This window comes from Lepus europaeus, chromosome 4, assembly GCF_033115175.1.
Source record: "Lepus europaeus isolate LE1 chromosome 4, mLepTim1.pri, whole genome shotgun sequence".
In the NCBI taxonomy this organism is placed as follows: domain Eukaryota; kingdom Metazoa; phylum Chordata; class Mammalia; order Lagomorpha; family Leporidae; genus Lepus; species Lepus europaeus.
Window position 1 is genome coordinate 24,137,872 of NC_084830.1, and position 16,602 is coordinate 24,154,473.

At 40.9% G+C, this 16,602-nt stretch overlaps 1 protein-coding gene across 2 annotated transcripts in view; it reads left to right on the top strand.

Moving 5' to 3' along the window:
• The window catches only part of SAMD12 (sterile alpha motif domain containing 12), a 503,731-nt gene that overhangs the window by 113,839 nt on the left and 373,290 nt on the right, over positions 1 to 16,602 (top strand). The gene's annotated exons all lie outside the window — the stretch shown is intronic.

The following is a 16,602-nucleotide window of genomic DNA, read 5'->3' on the forward strand; positions in this document are numbered from 1 at the left end:
AGGGATGTAATATGCAGAAATGGAGCACTGGTGCTAATGTGCATTTGTCTTACATAACCCATGCTTTCAAGTTTTGTATTCATGAAAGCAATCTCATTGGTCTTATGAATTGACTGACTTTAGACTAAAGAGATGTTGCAAACTTGGGCTTACATATTCAAGATATTGAAAGATTGCATTTGTCTGTTGTAATAGAGTCTCTGGAAGGTACAGATTCAAAGTAACCAAACAAAACAGTTACAAGTGTGGTCTGCACACCAACAACCTGGAAGCGTGTTAGCAATGCATAAGCTTGGCCTCGACCCCAGACCCACTGAATCAGAATCTGCATGTTAAGAGGATCCCCTGGTGATTTGTATGCATGTTAAGTGTGAGAAGCACTGCACTGGACTAACTGTAAGCCTCTGCTAATACACTTGTCTTTCCATAGACCTGTCACGCATGAACACATATGCTAAAGATGCTTTCCAAATGCCACTCAGAGGGCAGGTGTCCAGGCTGGATAGAATCCCAGGCTGCTTCTACAAAATGATGATTTAATAGGTGTTATGAAGACCAGAAGTGTGTAGGTTTTTTAAAGTGTTTAATTAATTTATATTTTTAATTGGCAGAGAAAACTATATATACTAGTATTTATGGAATATAATAGGATGTTTTTAAATATGTGCACATTTTGCAATAGTACAATCAAGCCAATTAGCATATGTAGTGCCTCAAATATTTTTGTAGTGAGAGCACTTAAAAAATCTACCTAAATTTGAATATATATTATAAAGGTTTCTAGGCAATTGGTTTTGTAGATAGCAAGATATTAGGAGAATGAGATTTACGATGGAGAGCTTTTTTTTTTTTTTTTTTTTTTGACAGGCAGAGTGGACAGTGAGAGAGACAGAGAGAAAGGTCTTCCTTTTGCCATTGGCTCACCCTCCAATGGCCGCCGCGGTAGGCGCGCTGCGGCCGGCGCACCGCGCTGTTCCGATGGCAGGAGCCAGGTGCTTCTCCTGGTCTCCCATGGGGTACAGGGCCCAAGCACTCAGGCCATCCTCCACTGCACTCCCTGGCCACAGCAGAGAGCTGGCCTGGAAGAGGGGCAACCGGGACAGGATCGGTGCCCTGACCGGGACTAGAACCCGGTGTGCCGGCGCCACAAGGCGGAGGATTAGCCTAGTGAGCCACGGCGCCGGCCAATGGAGAGCTTTTAAAATTAGGATTAAGAGAGAATGGTAAGGATTAACATTGAGAAAAAGAGCTCAGGTTAGATCTAACATGCCCAATTCTGATCAGTCAAGGGCCTTTTGAGAAAGACAAGAGGAAATGGAAGTGACAGGAAAAATATCTAGAGAAGTGCTCCCTTCATCCACCATCTATTGAGTGTTTGTACAAACTACCGTGCTAGGCATTCATGGACCATGAAGTGAATAGAAAGTCATTGTCTCTGCCCTCTGCCACTATATTTGATGAGAGAGCAGAATAACAACTCTGACCCAAGTGAGAAGTAAATAAATAGAAAAGCAAGGTAAAATGATAATTGTATTCTGACCATAGAGGAAGGAATGATTGCTAGATAAATGATTCTGGAATGTCTTTGTGACAAGGAACCTCCAGGCTTTTGTGCTCTGAACATTGTTCTAATCGCCTGTGAGCTGGAACAATAGGGAAAAAGGAGATCCAAGGATAAGAGCAAATTTCAGAAGCACGAAAGTTGTTCTGGGGTCCTGATTCACATCTACTCTGCTGCGAGAGGAGAACAAGGCATGTCATGAGAGACGGCATGAAAGGGCTTGTTGTTTTCTAGCAGGGAGGTCTATGAAGCCATGGCAGAGAGTCTTCTGGGATACTGGCTGCACCTAACAATGTTGTTGATTCTCCTGTGGAGTCTCAGAGGCCAAGATCAGCACCCTCTATTTTATTCAAGAAAGAGATACTTGAAGCCCTTGGCCTTCAACTTTGTTTTGGAGTCTGTAGCCAAGATTTATAAGTTTATGTTTTTATCCATGTGGATCACTTAGGAGCCTCCTATTATCGTCAGTTTTATCTCTATCCATGGCCTCCTATGTCCCTCCTCAAACACATGCAACTTGTAGTCAACACGATTTTATATTTGTAGAACATGTTTGGGATTTCTGAGCAATTTCATATACCATTACTTCATTGAAACTACAGATCTCTTCAGGGTATTTTTTTTTTTTTTATTTGACAGGCAGAGTTAGACAGTGAGGGAGAGAGAGAGAGAAAGGTCTTCCTTCCATTGGTTTACCCCCAAATGGCCGCCACGGCCGGTGTACCGCGCCAATCTGAAGCCAGAAGCCAGGTGCTTCCTCCTAGTCTCCCATTCGGGTGCAGGGGCCCAAGCACCTGGGCCTTCTTCCACTGCCTTCCCGGGCCACAGCAGAGAGCTGGACTGGAAGAGGAGCAACCGGGACTAGAACCCAGCGTCCATATGGGATGTTGGCAGCGCAGGCGGAGGATTAACCAAGTGAGCCACAGCTCCAGCCCAGGGTATTTTGCCATATAAAATGAATTGAGGACATTAAGTGACTTTGTGAGCACGTGGCTGGTAAGTCTCGAAGTTGGGAATAGATCAATAGATTGTCCTTTCCACAACCTCAGACTCCCTGTTATTCATAGAGTAAACCTATTCTAGAATAAATTGTATTCCTAGAATAAACAGTGGTAATAATTACTATTAGTTCTTGATACAACATTTGGTCTTCTTTTTCTGGGCCTAGGGAGACTGAACTTTCTGGTGTTCTACTGGGTGAGAGGTTCTGGCTTCGATTCTGAGATAAGTCAAGGTGATGTGTCACTTTCATGCCAGAGCATTTAAATCTGATTTGAAGTCAAATGTTCCCTTCCCCTATCTGTAGTCATCATGGAAGCCCAGGTCAGCACTAGCTGTGTCAGCTTGGGTCCTTGAGTAAGTATGTTTCCTTGAACCCCTACCATGAAAATGTGGAATGGGCAGGAAATATACATTTGTTCTAAAGTCACTCAGATCTGGGGCTTGTTTGTTACTGTACTGTAACTTGTGCTGACCAGTGTATCTCCCATAAAATTTCTATCCATACAAACCAACATGTGGGTGGAGTGGTAGGGAAGGAGAAGGTGTGTAAAATAAACTTAGTAGGGTGATAAAGCATATGTTTAAAACAATTCATAGCGCAAAACTCTGTTCTCTCATAGAGAAGGAACTGTGTCTGTCATCAAAGTTACAGGTACCTTCTGCATGTTTGCTGAATGAATGAATGAGTAGAGAGATATTTCTATTTTAGAGTGAACTATATAGATATTTTTCTGTCAAAACATCTTAGCAATGTAATTTTTATTTCTATTATTTTTCATATTTCCCATGTTGCACACTATAAGCCTTAAGATTTCTAGAGTGAACACTGGCCTTTTCCAAGGAATTTAGTCTAGGAGAGTATACTTTATTATAACCAAACAGCTAGATTCATAGTTTTTTTTAAGATTTGTTTATTTATTTGAAAGGTAGAGTGACAGAGAGACGGGGAGAGACACATCTACAGTTTATTCGTGCACATGTCTACAACGAGTGGAGCTGGACAAGGTGAAGCCAGGAACCTGGAACTCCATCCTGGGCTTCCACAGGGGTGGCAGCGACCCAAGCGTTTGGGCCATCATTTACTGCTTTCTTAAGCACATTAGCAGGAAGCTGTATCAGAAATGGAGTAACTGGGACTCCAAATGGCACTCCGATATGGGATGCAAGCATTCCAAGAGAAGGCTTAACCCATTGTGCCACAATGCCTACTCTACTTCATAGACTTTAGAGGAATAAGAGAGAAATACATTAGTTTTTGCTTTCAGCAGTTCACAGTGGGGATCCCCCAGTTTGATTTGGTGATATGCCTGAAACTGTTCACAGACTTCTAGCAGTGTTGTGGGATAATAAATGTTAGAGGTATCATTTGCCAATCTAATGGATCTTAAATAAGATGGTGTACATATCTAGTTTATATTTTTGCAAACATTTTTTTGTCTTATATGAGTAAGGTTATCTTCGAGGAAACAGCATAGAGTTGTGTAATCAGGGTACTTAAAAGGAAACTTTCTGGGGCCCACATTGTGCCCCAACAGTTTAAGCCACTTCCATATCTGAGTCCTGGGGCAAGTCTCAGCTACTCTACTTCTGATCCAGCTCCCTGCTAATACACCTAGGAGAGCAGCAGATGATGGCTCAAGCATTTGTATCGCTGTCACCAAGTGGAAGACCCTGGAGCTCCTGGATTCAACCTGGCCCAGCCCTGGCTATTGCGACAATTTGGGGAAGGAACCAGCATATGGATGATCTATTTTTCTCCCTCCTTCTCTCCCTTCTTCCCTCCCCCCTCTTTCCCTCTCCCTCCCTCTCTGCCTCTGCCTTTTGAATGAATGAATGGATATATAAATACATCTTTTAAGGAAAAGGCAAACATTTCTCCGAGTATTCATGGAGATTAAGTGGATTGCAAATACTTTCTTGAAAAGCAAACGTAAACTTGTCTCAAGTGGAGTCAGAAGCATCTGTGTTCACGGCAGTCCTCCTGCAGTACCACCTCCCCTGCCCAGTTTCGGGTCTTTAGTAATCTGCCTCTTGTTCTTCCGTTTAATCAGTCCTATGTTGGTCACTATTTCCAATTCCTAGCTTTCTTTCATATCCTCCATTGGTTTCTGTCTTCAGAAGTTTCATCTTGTTCTCTGAGTTTCACTGACGTCTCTTCTAACATTTCAGATTGCATTAGTATTTTTTAATCAGATTTCTAACATTCAGTTAGGTCATTTTTACATGTTTGAAAAATTTCAAACCCTTATGTAAGTATTCAAAAATGCATCGTTGTTTGAGCAAATAAATGTTCCCAAACAGTTGTAATTCTTATAGAAACAATTTTTTATACTCAAAGTCCAGAGTAGATAGCTAGTGGGATACCCTTGATATTATAAATTGTATTACTTTAAAAAGACTAACATTGGTAATAGCTAACATGTAGTGAGTACTAAATGTGTCAGGTACTTCCTAGGTGCTCTTCGTATATTAGCTCATTCAATACTTACTAAAACCCTAAGAGGTAAGTACTGTTGTTATCCTATTTTACAGATGAGGATACAGAGATAAACCATCAGTCAGTAACTGTGCAGTTTACCCAAACAGCTCAATCCACATCTCGATTCTCTTAGACATAAATAAGACCATAAATATAAAATTGAGAAATTAAGGAGGTTGGGTAAATAACTGACTGTGGACTATGAATATCTCCAAATTTTGAAGATTATCTTTCTGTCATTGTAAAAATTTGTTAAACAGTTTTCAACTTCTTATCTTATGGTTCCAGGGGTCGGAAGTCAAGCATGTCTACTTTTGTAAGCTATAAAAATCACACGCACGTGAATTACAAGTAGATGAACTGCTGTAGCGAGTCAATATATTTGGAACTGATTTTCAGACTAAGAAAAGTGATGTTATGGTGTCACACTTTCCCAAAGCTTTGGGACTCAGGCTTTTGAGACTCATGTGCTGTGGCTCATTTAATGCCCAACATCAATGTCAGTGCAACTATCATTGAGGCATGGGTGCCATGACAGTCTGATGGCCCAGCTGACACATTTGGTTCTCTTCCAATTTGATACATTACTGCCTAGGCTCACCCTGCATGCTTTAACATCTCCTGCTAGTGACAGTAATGATGACATGCTAACTTCTACTGAAAACCTGTTGTGTGTCAGACACTTGGTCCATGTGTTTTAGGACCATTTTCTTGCATAATTCTTAAAATAACTCTATAAGGAACAGACTGTTATAATCTCAGACTCTAGATAATGAGACTGAGCTTGGGGAAGGTTACATGATTGCTAAAGATGATACAAGTAGATTACAGAGCTGAGCAAACCCAATCTCATCATACATTATTTGGGGTAGATGGGAGGCATTGGTTCATCACACATTTATTTAAGACCCTGTGCTGAGCACTCAGAAGAAGAAAATGAGGTTTGTGCTCACGTTCCTGTAGAGTAGACAGATATGTACACAAGGAATTGGAATATAAGAGAGGAAAGGTGTAGGGAAGGAGTAAACAACTCCTTGGGAAAAGCTGGGGACAGAGTTGACATTGAATGATTACATAGTCACCAAGAAGGTGAACCACATGATTATTCCCTGGCTTGTGACTCTCCCACCATCTTCAGGCCAGCAGCATGGCATCTTCAAATCTCTTCTACTCTGACACTCCTGCTTCCCTCCTACAAGGATGCCTGGGATTTACCTTCACCTTAGTCATGTCTGCAGAGTAGCCTTTGTGTGGAATGGCACGTATTCACCAGTTTCACGGATTAGGATATAGACATTTTGGGGAGCCTATTATTCTGCCTGTCACTGCTGTAAAGAGGGTTAGGGACGGTTTACCATCTTCCTCTGAAATATGAGGGTCTGGGGTTTTCTAATAGTATCACAAGAAATGAGCAGAAGCAGAAAGAACCTAGGCAAGAAAGAATGTTGAGAAGTTTTTGATGTTGAGAGTTGATGAGATCTGAAGTAAGGCAGTAACCATGGAAAAGGACCATTGATTTGAGAAAAATTTATCATGTATAGCAGTTGGTGATTACCTGGATAAGGAAGATGAGATGGAGAATTAACAGATGACCCAAAAGTTTCTCACGTGGTCAACTGGCTAGCAAATGTTCAATTTTCAGCTTAAAAATAATATTTTTTCTGAACTGTTTGGTGTCAGCATTAATATTCAGGCCAATATAACATTAGCTATATGAACTTCTAACAGGTCACTGGCATTGGGCCTTCTAGCTGGGTATTCATGTCATCTTTATTTTTGACAGGCGGAGTGGACAGTGAGAGAGAGAGACAGAGAGAAAGGTCTTCCTTTGCTGTTGGTTCACCCTCCAATGGCCACCGCGGCCGGTGTACCGTGCTGATCTGAAGGCAGGAGCCAGGTGCTTATCCTGGTCTCCCATGGGGTGCAGGGCCCAAGCACCTGGGCCATCCTCCACTGCACTCCCTGGCCACAGCAGAGAGCTGGCCTGGAAGAGGGGCAACCGGGACAGAATCTGGCGCCCTGACCGGGACTAGAACCCGGTGTGCCGGCGCCACAAGGCGGAGGATTTCAGGCTATTACTTAATGCTGGGTATACACAGATGTCTTCTCCACTAACTTGCAATTTAGTGTAGAATTTTTATCTAGCTCATGATTGATATTTGAACGTACGATAAGGCTTGACACATATCTTTCTTGTGACTCTTGATACATATAAAATCATTTTATAAGCAATTTAGTTGAACAAAATCTAAATGTAGAATATGGGCTTTCATATGTGATTTAGGCATAATAATTTGAACATATTAGGATCCAAGGAACTCAACAGAACTAGTTATTTAAGAATATCCCGGCCGGCGCTGTGGCTCAACAGGCTAATCCTTCACCTTGCGGCGCCGGCACACCGGGTTCTAGTCCTGGTTTGGGCGCCAGATTCTATCCCGGTTGCCCCTCTTCCAGGCCAGCTCTCTGCTATGGCCCAGGAAGGCAGTGGAGGATGGCCCAAGTGCTTGGGCCCTGCACCCGCATGGGAGACCAGGAGAAGCACCTGGCTCCAAGCTTTGGATCAGCGCGATGCACCAGCCGCAGCGGCCATTGGAGGGTGAACCAACAGCAAAGGAAGACCTTTCTCTCTGTCTCTCTCTCTCACTGTCCACTCTGCCTGTCTATATATATATATATATATATATATATATATATATATATATATATATCCCTTAAGTTCCTTCTTTATGCCTAGCATCATATTATATGATCTGTTCTCAAATACTTTGGGATACACTGTGCTTATTATAATACTAGTAAAATAGATGAAGATATATACAAAAAGTATTGGTCATCAAAGAGTAGATGTCAGAAAAGCTGAGAGAGAGTAGCAGGAAATGGAGATGGCATGATCCAAGGCCTGGCTTGTTCAAATAAATTAATGTCCTCCCTCCCATCCCACCACAGCAAAATCAAGTAACTCCCATTCCTTACAACTTAATTTAAAATATATTTATTAAATTCTTACTTATAGAGTTCTTTCTGTCTCACTTCCTCTTTCTCTCTGCCTTTCAAATGACTAAAAATTTTTGAAAGTTTTAAAAATTCTTACTCTCATATGCTGTGTGTACATAGGATCAGAAGAATATGTACAATGCATACTTATGACAAATGATTTACATTCAGTATATATAATGCATATCAGTACATAAGGACCAGCACCTTAAAGTTTTTAACTGAGAAAGACCTGAATTGTCAGTTCACAATATAAAATAATAAAATGGTCAACATGCACATGAAAATGTGCTCACCACCATTAGCACTGAGGGAGGTGCAAGTTAGATTCACAATGAAATACTTCCTACTTGATGCTCACTAGAATGGCTAAAGCTTTTTGCCTTTTTTTAAAAAAAAGATTTATTTTGTTTATTTGAAAGAGTTACAGAGAGAGGTAGAGACAGAGAGAGAGGTCTTCCATCCACTGGTTCACTCCCCAGATGGCCGCAACAGCTGGAGCTGTGCCAATCCGAAGCCAGGAGTCAGGAGCTTCTTCCGGATCTCCCACATGGGTGCAGGGGCCCAAAGCCTTGGGCCATCTTCTACTGCTCTCCCAGGTCATAGAAGAGAGCTGGATCAGAAGAGTAATAGCCGGGACTGGAACCAGCGCCCATATTGGATGCTGGCGCTTCAGGCCAGGGCTTTAACCCACCGTGCCACAGCACCAGCCCCGCTTTTTGTCTTTTTAATGGCAACACCAAATATCAGTGAAAATATGAAGCAACCAGAACTCCCAAACCTTGTGTGTGAGAATGTAAAATGGGACAACTGCTTTTACAAAACTAATGACAATTCCTCAAACTGTAATATAAAATAATGTGAAAAATACTTGTCCAGTGACTCAGTAGTTCTACCCCTAGGTATTTTTAGGAGAAGTAGAAAAAATATATATACACATAAAGATCCATCCATGAACATTCACAGTAGCTTTCTTCATAATGCTTCCAAAAGGTAAACAACTCAAACAACCACAAACAAGAGAATGGATGGAAACAATTCTAGTAGAGATATACAGTGCAGGGCCGGCACCGTGGCTCACTTGGTTAATCCTCCGCCTGCAGCACCAGCATCCCATATGGGCGCGGGGTTCTAGTCCCAGTTGCTCCTCTTCCAGTCCAGCTCTCTGCTGTGGCCTGGGAAGGCAGTGGAGGATGGCCCAGGTGCTTGAGCCCCTGCACCCGCATTGGAGACGAGGAGGAAGCACCTGGCTCCTGGCTTCAGATCGGCGCAAGGCGCCAGCCATGGCAGCCATTTGTGGGGTGAACCAACAGAAAAAAGACCTCTCTCTCTCTCTCTCTTTCTCTCTCCCTCTCCCTCTCCCTCTCCCTCTCCCTCTCCCTCTCTCTCACTGTCTAACTCTACCTGTCAAATAAAAAAAAGAGATATACAATGCAAATTTCTACAGCATTAGATGAGAACACACAACTTCTATCCACATCATCATGGTTGGGTCTCACAGACAGTATAATGAGCAAAAGAAGCCAGACCCAAAGAGCATATACACTGTATGACTCCATTTATACGAAGTACAAACAGGCAAACCTAACCTATGATGATTGAAAATATATAATGGCAGTTACTATAAGACATGGGGATTGATTAGAAGAGGATATGCAAAGAAGTTCTTATTGGGGTGGAAATGTTCTATATTTTATTGGAGTATTCAGAAGCGATAATACTTTTCAAAACTCTTGAATTCTGGTAAGATCTATATATCTTACTATAAGTAGATTTCACCTAAAAGTAAAAATATTGTGCGAGGTCACACAGAAATGCAATAAGAAACAAAATAGATGAGCTACCCGCCTTTATGGATTTTGCAATTGAGTAGGTGAGAAAGACATTCAATAGGAAATTACCTGTGGGATGATCTTTATCATATAGTACCAGGGAAGCATAACCTAAGAGGAAATACCTAAGGGATGTCAGAACTTCCGAGGGAGAAGTCTTTAAAGCAAACACTCAAAGATGAGGCAGGATGACTAGGATCACAATGAAGAGGCAAAGAGAGAAAACAGTTTCCTAAGAAGTTCAAAGTGAGAAGGAAGGAACTTGCGACAAGGAACTGGTGTCCTGTGTGGCTACAGTACAGAGAATGGCCAGCAGGTGGTGCATGGGAGAGGGGGACAGGAACCAGCCCATGAAAAATCATTATAGGGTCTGTGGAAGGCTTTGATAGTAACCCAGGGGCAATGAGGAAATAGTGCTTGATTAGAGTGTGTGGAGTTATGTCATTGGTGCAGAGAAACCTGCTAGGTTCCCAATGGTGTTCATTCTCCCTCTTGAATCTTAATAAAAATTTTAGCTGAGCATGCCTGCCCAAAGTAAAGGCTTCATTTCCTACCTAACTTGAACTCTGTGTGATCATATAACTAAGTTCTGGCCAGGGGATGCAAATGGAAGAGTTCCTTGGCAATTTCTGCGGGCCTTCTTTAGGAGAGAGCTGCAACATGCCCACCTTATTTCCTGTTTCTTCCTACTTCAGAGACCTTAGATGTGATCCTTGACCTTGAAGACAGTGGCCACACCCTGTAGCCAGAAACTTGGGACTTCATGAAAATAATTTTTTGCAGCATCACTGAATTTGGAAAGGGAGACAAGAAAGAGAGAAGAGAAACAATCTTTGGCCTTTGTTACTTCTTTCTGAACATAATTCTAACTAACACAGAGTTGTGTTTTTAAAAGGTCATTCTGACTTCATCATGGTCTTTTAATGACATTCCTCTGATATTTGCCTTATGTTTTGTTTCTTTGTCTCTTAGAGATGAAGATGAAAATAAAGATATGCTTCATCAACATGAGTAACATGGCGTGCTTTTTATTTCCAGTTTCTGCTAGTTGCTGGGTTAAGGCATAGGGAAATGACAGACATGGTCCACAGTTACAAACTAATTGCACAGAATATTGGAACCAAATCTCAGTAAGTGGTTTCACCCTCTTCTAGTTTGTACTGAGCAAAGTTGATTAGCATCTTAAATAGAAAGTTACATGACTCTCATATCTGAGTACCTGCAAGATGTTAACATACGATAATGCTTTGCTTCATCAACAAGAGCAGACACCTTATTTTGAAAGCACTCAGATAGTAATGCATGTTACTCAGTAAAGAATTTTTCTACCTGCAAGGAAGGAACTGAGCAGAGAGGTGTTTATGCAAACACACTATTCCTCCTCTATATAATCTGAATTTTCTAGGATGCTTCTGGGGATCAGAGCTACTTCCCTTCCTCCCATTCCCCTACTGCGATGTCCACGAGGACCTCTATATCCTAGTGATATCCAAGAATTTGCATACTTGTTTTGAGTAGTTAAATCATGTTCCCTCTTGTTCCTCCTTTTCAGTGTCTTATACAAAAGAAGAAGCCAACATAAGAAACAAGCCATTATAATAACTGTTCTTAGAACAGAAGGACTTTGTGAGATAAAAATGATTTGAATTAGTTTTTAATGTGAAAACTGAAGACATTATAAATCCATCACATGGGCAGGATTGTAATTTCCAGTCGATATAAAGAAGGGGAAACATCCTGATAGGAAGGATTTTAAAGCTCCGGAACAGATACCAAAGGAAATTTGTCAAGGTGGTTTCTCTAGAGATCTTTAGAGGGGAACAAACTCATCTGCCTCAGCTGCTTTAGAGAAAATGGTAGGAAGTGAGAGGCTGAAATTTTGAACTGAAGATACTTTCTGTTAGTGTAAACTCACATTTGATAGTCTTCATATCTATACGTTTGATGCCAGAGACCCACCTTCCCCATGCTTGTGGAAGCAAGTATCCTTCTCATTTTATTTTACCAGCTGTACTTTTGAACTTGACAGTGATTATCTGAGTGTTGCAGGGTAACAGTGGAGTATATTTAATGTAGCCCATTGGTGCAGCTAATCAGATTGGAGGAATAGACATAATGCATTTGCTAGGTCTGTCTGTCAAGTTACAAAGCTATGATTTGGAGATGTACTGAACCATGTTACAATAAAAGTCAGAAAGAACTGGGGTCCAAGCCCAGTCCTATCACACATTAGCTCTGAGTTTTATTTTCCATTTTTCATCCCTGAGTTTTATTTTCTTTTTCTCTGAAAAGGACACCAATGATATCCATGTCAAGAGGACATTTGGGAAACTAGAATGAAATCATATTTTGAAAGCCCTTAGCACACTGTGTAATATGCATTAGGTTAAAGGCATAATGAAAGTGCAGTTCTTTCTTTCAGTCTTCCCAGAAGCCTCAAGAGGCATCCAGATGTGGATTTCCTTCTTTGGTTAAAGCACCGCATTTTTGGACACTCTCAATTTGCATAGAAGAAGCCTCTACTACATTAAACCGTATATGACCAAGCGGGTCTCAAATAGATTAAGGTATCCTTGATGAGTACTTGGCATGGCCTGGGTTGTCTTCCAGCCTTCCTGTTCCTTGTTCTTGGCATATGCTTTAAACTCAGTGTGCCTTCCCCTAAACTCTTCTCACAAAGCTTGCAGTCTTTTGAATTGGATTCATTTCCCAGAGGATATTCACACTGAAGTTTCATATTATGTGCTACATGTAGTACAATTGTGTAAAACAGCAAGAGGATAACAATAACAAAAACCTAGAGCCACTAACACCCTAAGGAGAAGGAATGAGGTGCCTCAGTGGGAAACCATGTCCCAGCTCTGTGCTGGGTGCTGTGTGTACATGAGGACAGGGTCTTCTGTTTGCCTCCTGCTACCTCCCCAGCTCTATCCTGCTCCCATCTTTACTCAAGCCCTGATAGGACCAGATCACCCCAGCTCCCTTGCCTTGTGACTTGCAATTGGAAAGCTGCAACAGGAGCCTAAAGGCACCAGGAGAGGGAGATTGGAGTATTCTCTTAACCTGGGCAGTGGTTGACCGTGGCTACATTCTGCTCCCTGAGGTCATGGCTCCTGCCAAGCAGCTCTCCCCTTGCTCTGCAGGGATCTGTGTCCACCATTGCTATTGCAGAGGTGCTTCATTTCCCCTTGTTGGTCCTTAAACCTGCTTGTGCCTTTCTCAACACTACTTTATAAATTTTAGATGCTACCATAATAAATTATAAACTTCGTGCTTTAAAACAACACATTTTATTACATCTCAAAGATAATTTTGCTTTTTTTCTCTTTATTTTCTTCCTTCCTTCAATAAAAAAAAACTATAAAATACTAAAAATTTTTAAGAAAACATTTTAAAGTTTACAGTTTTAGAGGTCAGAAATCTGATCTGTGCCTCACTGGGCTATTATCAGCAGGGCTGCCTTCCTTTGTGGAGTCTCTTAGGAAGATTCTGTTTGCTGTCTTTCCTGGTCTCTAGAAATCACCCATATTCCTTGCCTCAGGGCCCCTTCGTCCATCTTCAAAGCTGGCGAAATCAGGTTAAGTCCTCATGTCAGATCTCTGACCCCCTTCTGCCTTAATCACACCAGCAAAATTCTTTTTGCCATGAAAAATAACATGTTCACAAATTTAAGGGACTAGAATGTAGATATCTCTGGGGGCCCTGAGTCTGTCTGCTACAACTCTCTTCAACTAAATGCCTTCATGAACCCCTTTTCGCTGTTTCCTCCCAGGACACTGATCAATACCGCACTGCTTATTTCTCTGCTCACTTCCCATAATGACTCTCTGACATAGGTATTGTTTCACACATGAGAAAATTGAGGACAGAAATCAGTTAGCTGAATTTATGTTCACCATGCAAGTGCTGAATAATTTTAATATTAATTTTTTTAAAAATACCTAATCATGTATGCCTCCCAGGTGCTGGAACTGCCATAAAATTCCATAAATTCTGGCTAGCCTAAGACAAAATGTATAATATGTATACTTCAAAAATATATACACATAAGCATGTTGCTTACACTATAGCACAAAGATCACAACCCAGAATAAAAATAACAAGAAAAATGATTAATAAGAAAGAAAAATTTGCTGAGAACTTTCAATTTAGGAAGCTATGGCATAAGGTATATTAAACTATGTTCTAAGAGCAGGTATTGAGTCTAGTAGTTAAGATGCCTGATCCCATATCACAGTGCCCATGCTTGATGCGTAGCTCAACTTTCAACTCTATCTTCCCACCAATGTAGACCCTAGTAGGCTACCCTAGGAGCCCGAAGTAATTGGATTTTTGCCACCCATGTGATACACCTGGGTTGTGTTTCTTACTCCTGGTTCTGGCTGGATCCCAGCCCTGACTCATGAAAGCATTTGCGGAGTGAACCAGCAGAGCTAGATCTCACTCTCTCACTTTCTCCCTCTTAAATAACAACGAAAGACTTTGTTCTACCTCTTTGTCTTCCCTTCTCTCTCTTGTCTCGCTATCCAATCTACCTGTTTTTTTTCCTTCTCTCCTCACCTGTACCTCTGTCCTTTGCCAGAGAAAAGTGTATTTAGTAAGTCACAGCAGCATTGGTGTGAATTGTTTGAATGTGTGAACTCTCCCAGGAGTATGACTATGGTGAGAGAGTCCCACTGGTGGGGTCTTTGTAAACTCCCCAACAGATAAGAGAGTCATTTACCCATCTTTTAAAAGTCAATTCTTTCCCAAATATGGATCAGTTCTTTAACAGAAATCATACCAGCAGAAGAGCACAAACTTGAGGAACAGCCTTCCTAAGAAGCCTGTGCTTGGGACTATAAATCGCTGGTGGTATTAGGGGAAATGGGGGAACAGGTCGCCAGCAGGGATTCCAGGACCACCCACAAACATCTTATAGTAAATCAATTAGGATGAATGATGCACATGAAACAGGGATCCTTGTCCTGATTCTTTGACATCCATATTCCCAACATACAAAAAACTCCATGAAGGAATCAAAGAGGATGTGGAGAAAAAGAAATGACATTGAAGAGTTTGTAACCACACCTCCAAAGACAAAGGCTAATTTTCTGTGGCCATCTTCTGTCTCTCTGAGAGTAAAGCAAGCACATTTGAAACAGGTGGATTTGCAGCCAAAGAGAGTCCATGAACTTTTGAAGCTCCTCATAGTGTTAATTATAGACTATGCTGTGCAATAATTCTCCAGGGCTTATTTATCTTGCATAAAATAAACTTGTGGGGCATAGGTATTTAAACCACAAAGATGTATTAGTAATACATATGTAATTACTTGTAATAGAATATTATAGATCAGTTAGGAATTCCATTGGGGTAACATATCTTAAACTCATTCTTTGGATAGTCAGCCACATGACTGCATTATCCACTTGACTGACTTCACTGAGCACTAATGTGCTCACATATTTTCATCTTAGATAAGGTCTCCCCATCCCACACCCATCCTTTTCCCTCCCTAATCTGTTTTCCTTCTTAGCACTTCACACTGAATGACATTAGACTACACTGTAACTTTCATCTCTTGCATGCTGCAAGGCACTATCTGTTTCCCAACATGTCCCTACTCCTGAGAACAGTTCTTGACACAGAGTTGGCACTGGGTGTATACTTGTTGAATGAACAAGTATACATTGGCTTTGAATCCAAGTGACTTTCTGCAGGTTAATATCTCTGAGTCTGTTTTTCATCTATAAAAGGGGGTAATTACATCATGGAATTATTTTTAAAATTAACAAACAGGATGTGTAAGATCCTGGCACAATAACTGGCCCCTTAATATACTCTCCAATATAAGTTTTTTTTTTTTTTAAATTCAGCATTGTCCATTTTAATTGTGTATGTTCTTCAGGAGCATAAGCATTTTCTTGTAGTTATGTGAAGATTTTCACTAATACTTAGGAAACTTTTCGATATTAATAATCTAGACATGAATTAAAATAACCAAATTTCATCTTTGGAAAGAAAATCAAAGTTGGCCACTGACCATTAAAAGAAATGTTATAATGAAATTCACTAGATGGCGATCTTGGGCTCAATATGGTAGGAGTTGAGTGACTGACAACAGGGCTTACTTGTTAAAGCAAATTGTAAGTGAACACATTAGATGACACAAGCAGGGCAATAAATGTGAAAAGTGATTTAGAACCAGGTTCTTATAATGTCAGTCTTTTTCAATTTACAAATTTAAGTGGTGTGTTTTCCCATAAAAGGTACATGATAATGCGAAATAGTGTCTCCTTAAAATGTCAAGTGCAGCGAATTGCTAAGATGCTGCTGATGGTTTGTGTTTAACCTGAAATGCTCCCAGTTACTGTGTTGATTGTTACAAACAGTAGATAGGCTTTCTGACATGATTAGAACTTTATTAAATAACTGTAATGCCCTGTACCTCTTCCATGTTTCTCTAAGAATGTATTCATGAGGTTCATCATATTCTACATAAAGCTAGCATGATATTTGCACCTAATTTTTTTTTTTAGATTGAGATGGATGGCAGAGGTCAGATACTTTAAAAATACTTTGCCACACTGTCCTCTAATTGCCAACTTTACTGAAGGTAAAATGCAAATACTGTGATTCCCTTGTGGCTTCCTTGGGAATTCAAAAAGCCAAAGAAAACCCTTTACAGTATGAAGAAACTAGAGCAGGTCCTTCTTGAAGAGTTACATTGCCAAAGTGTCAGAATGTCC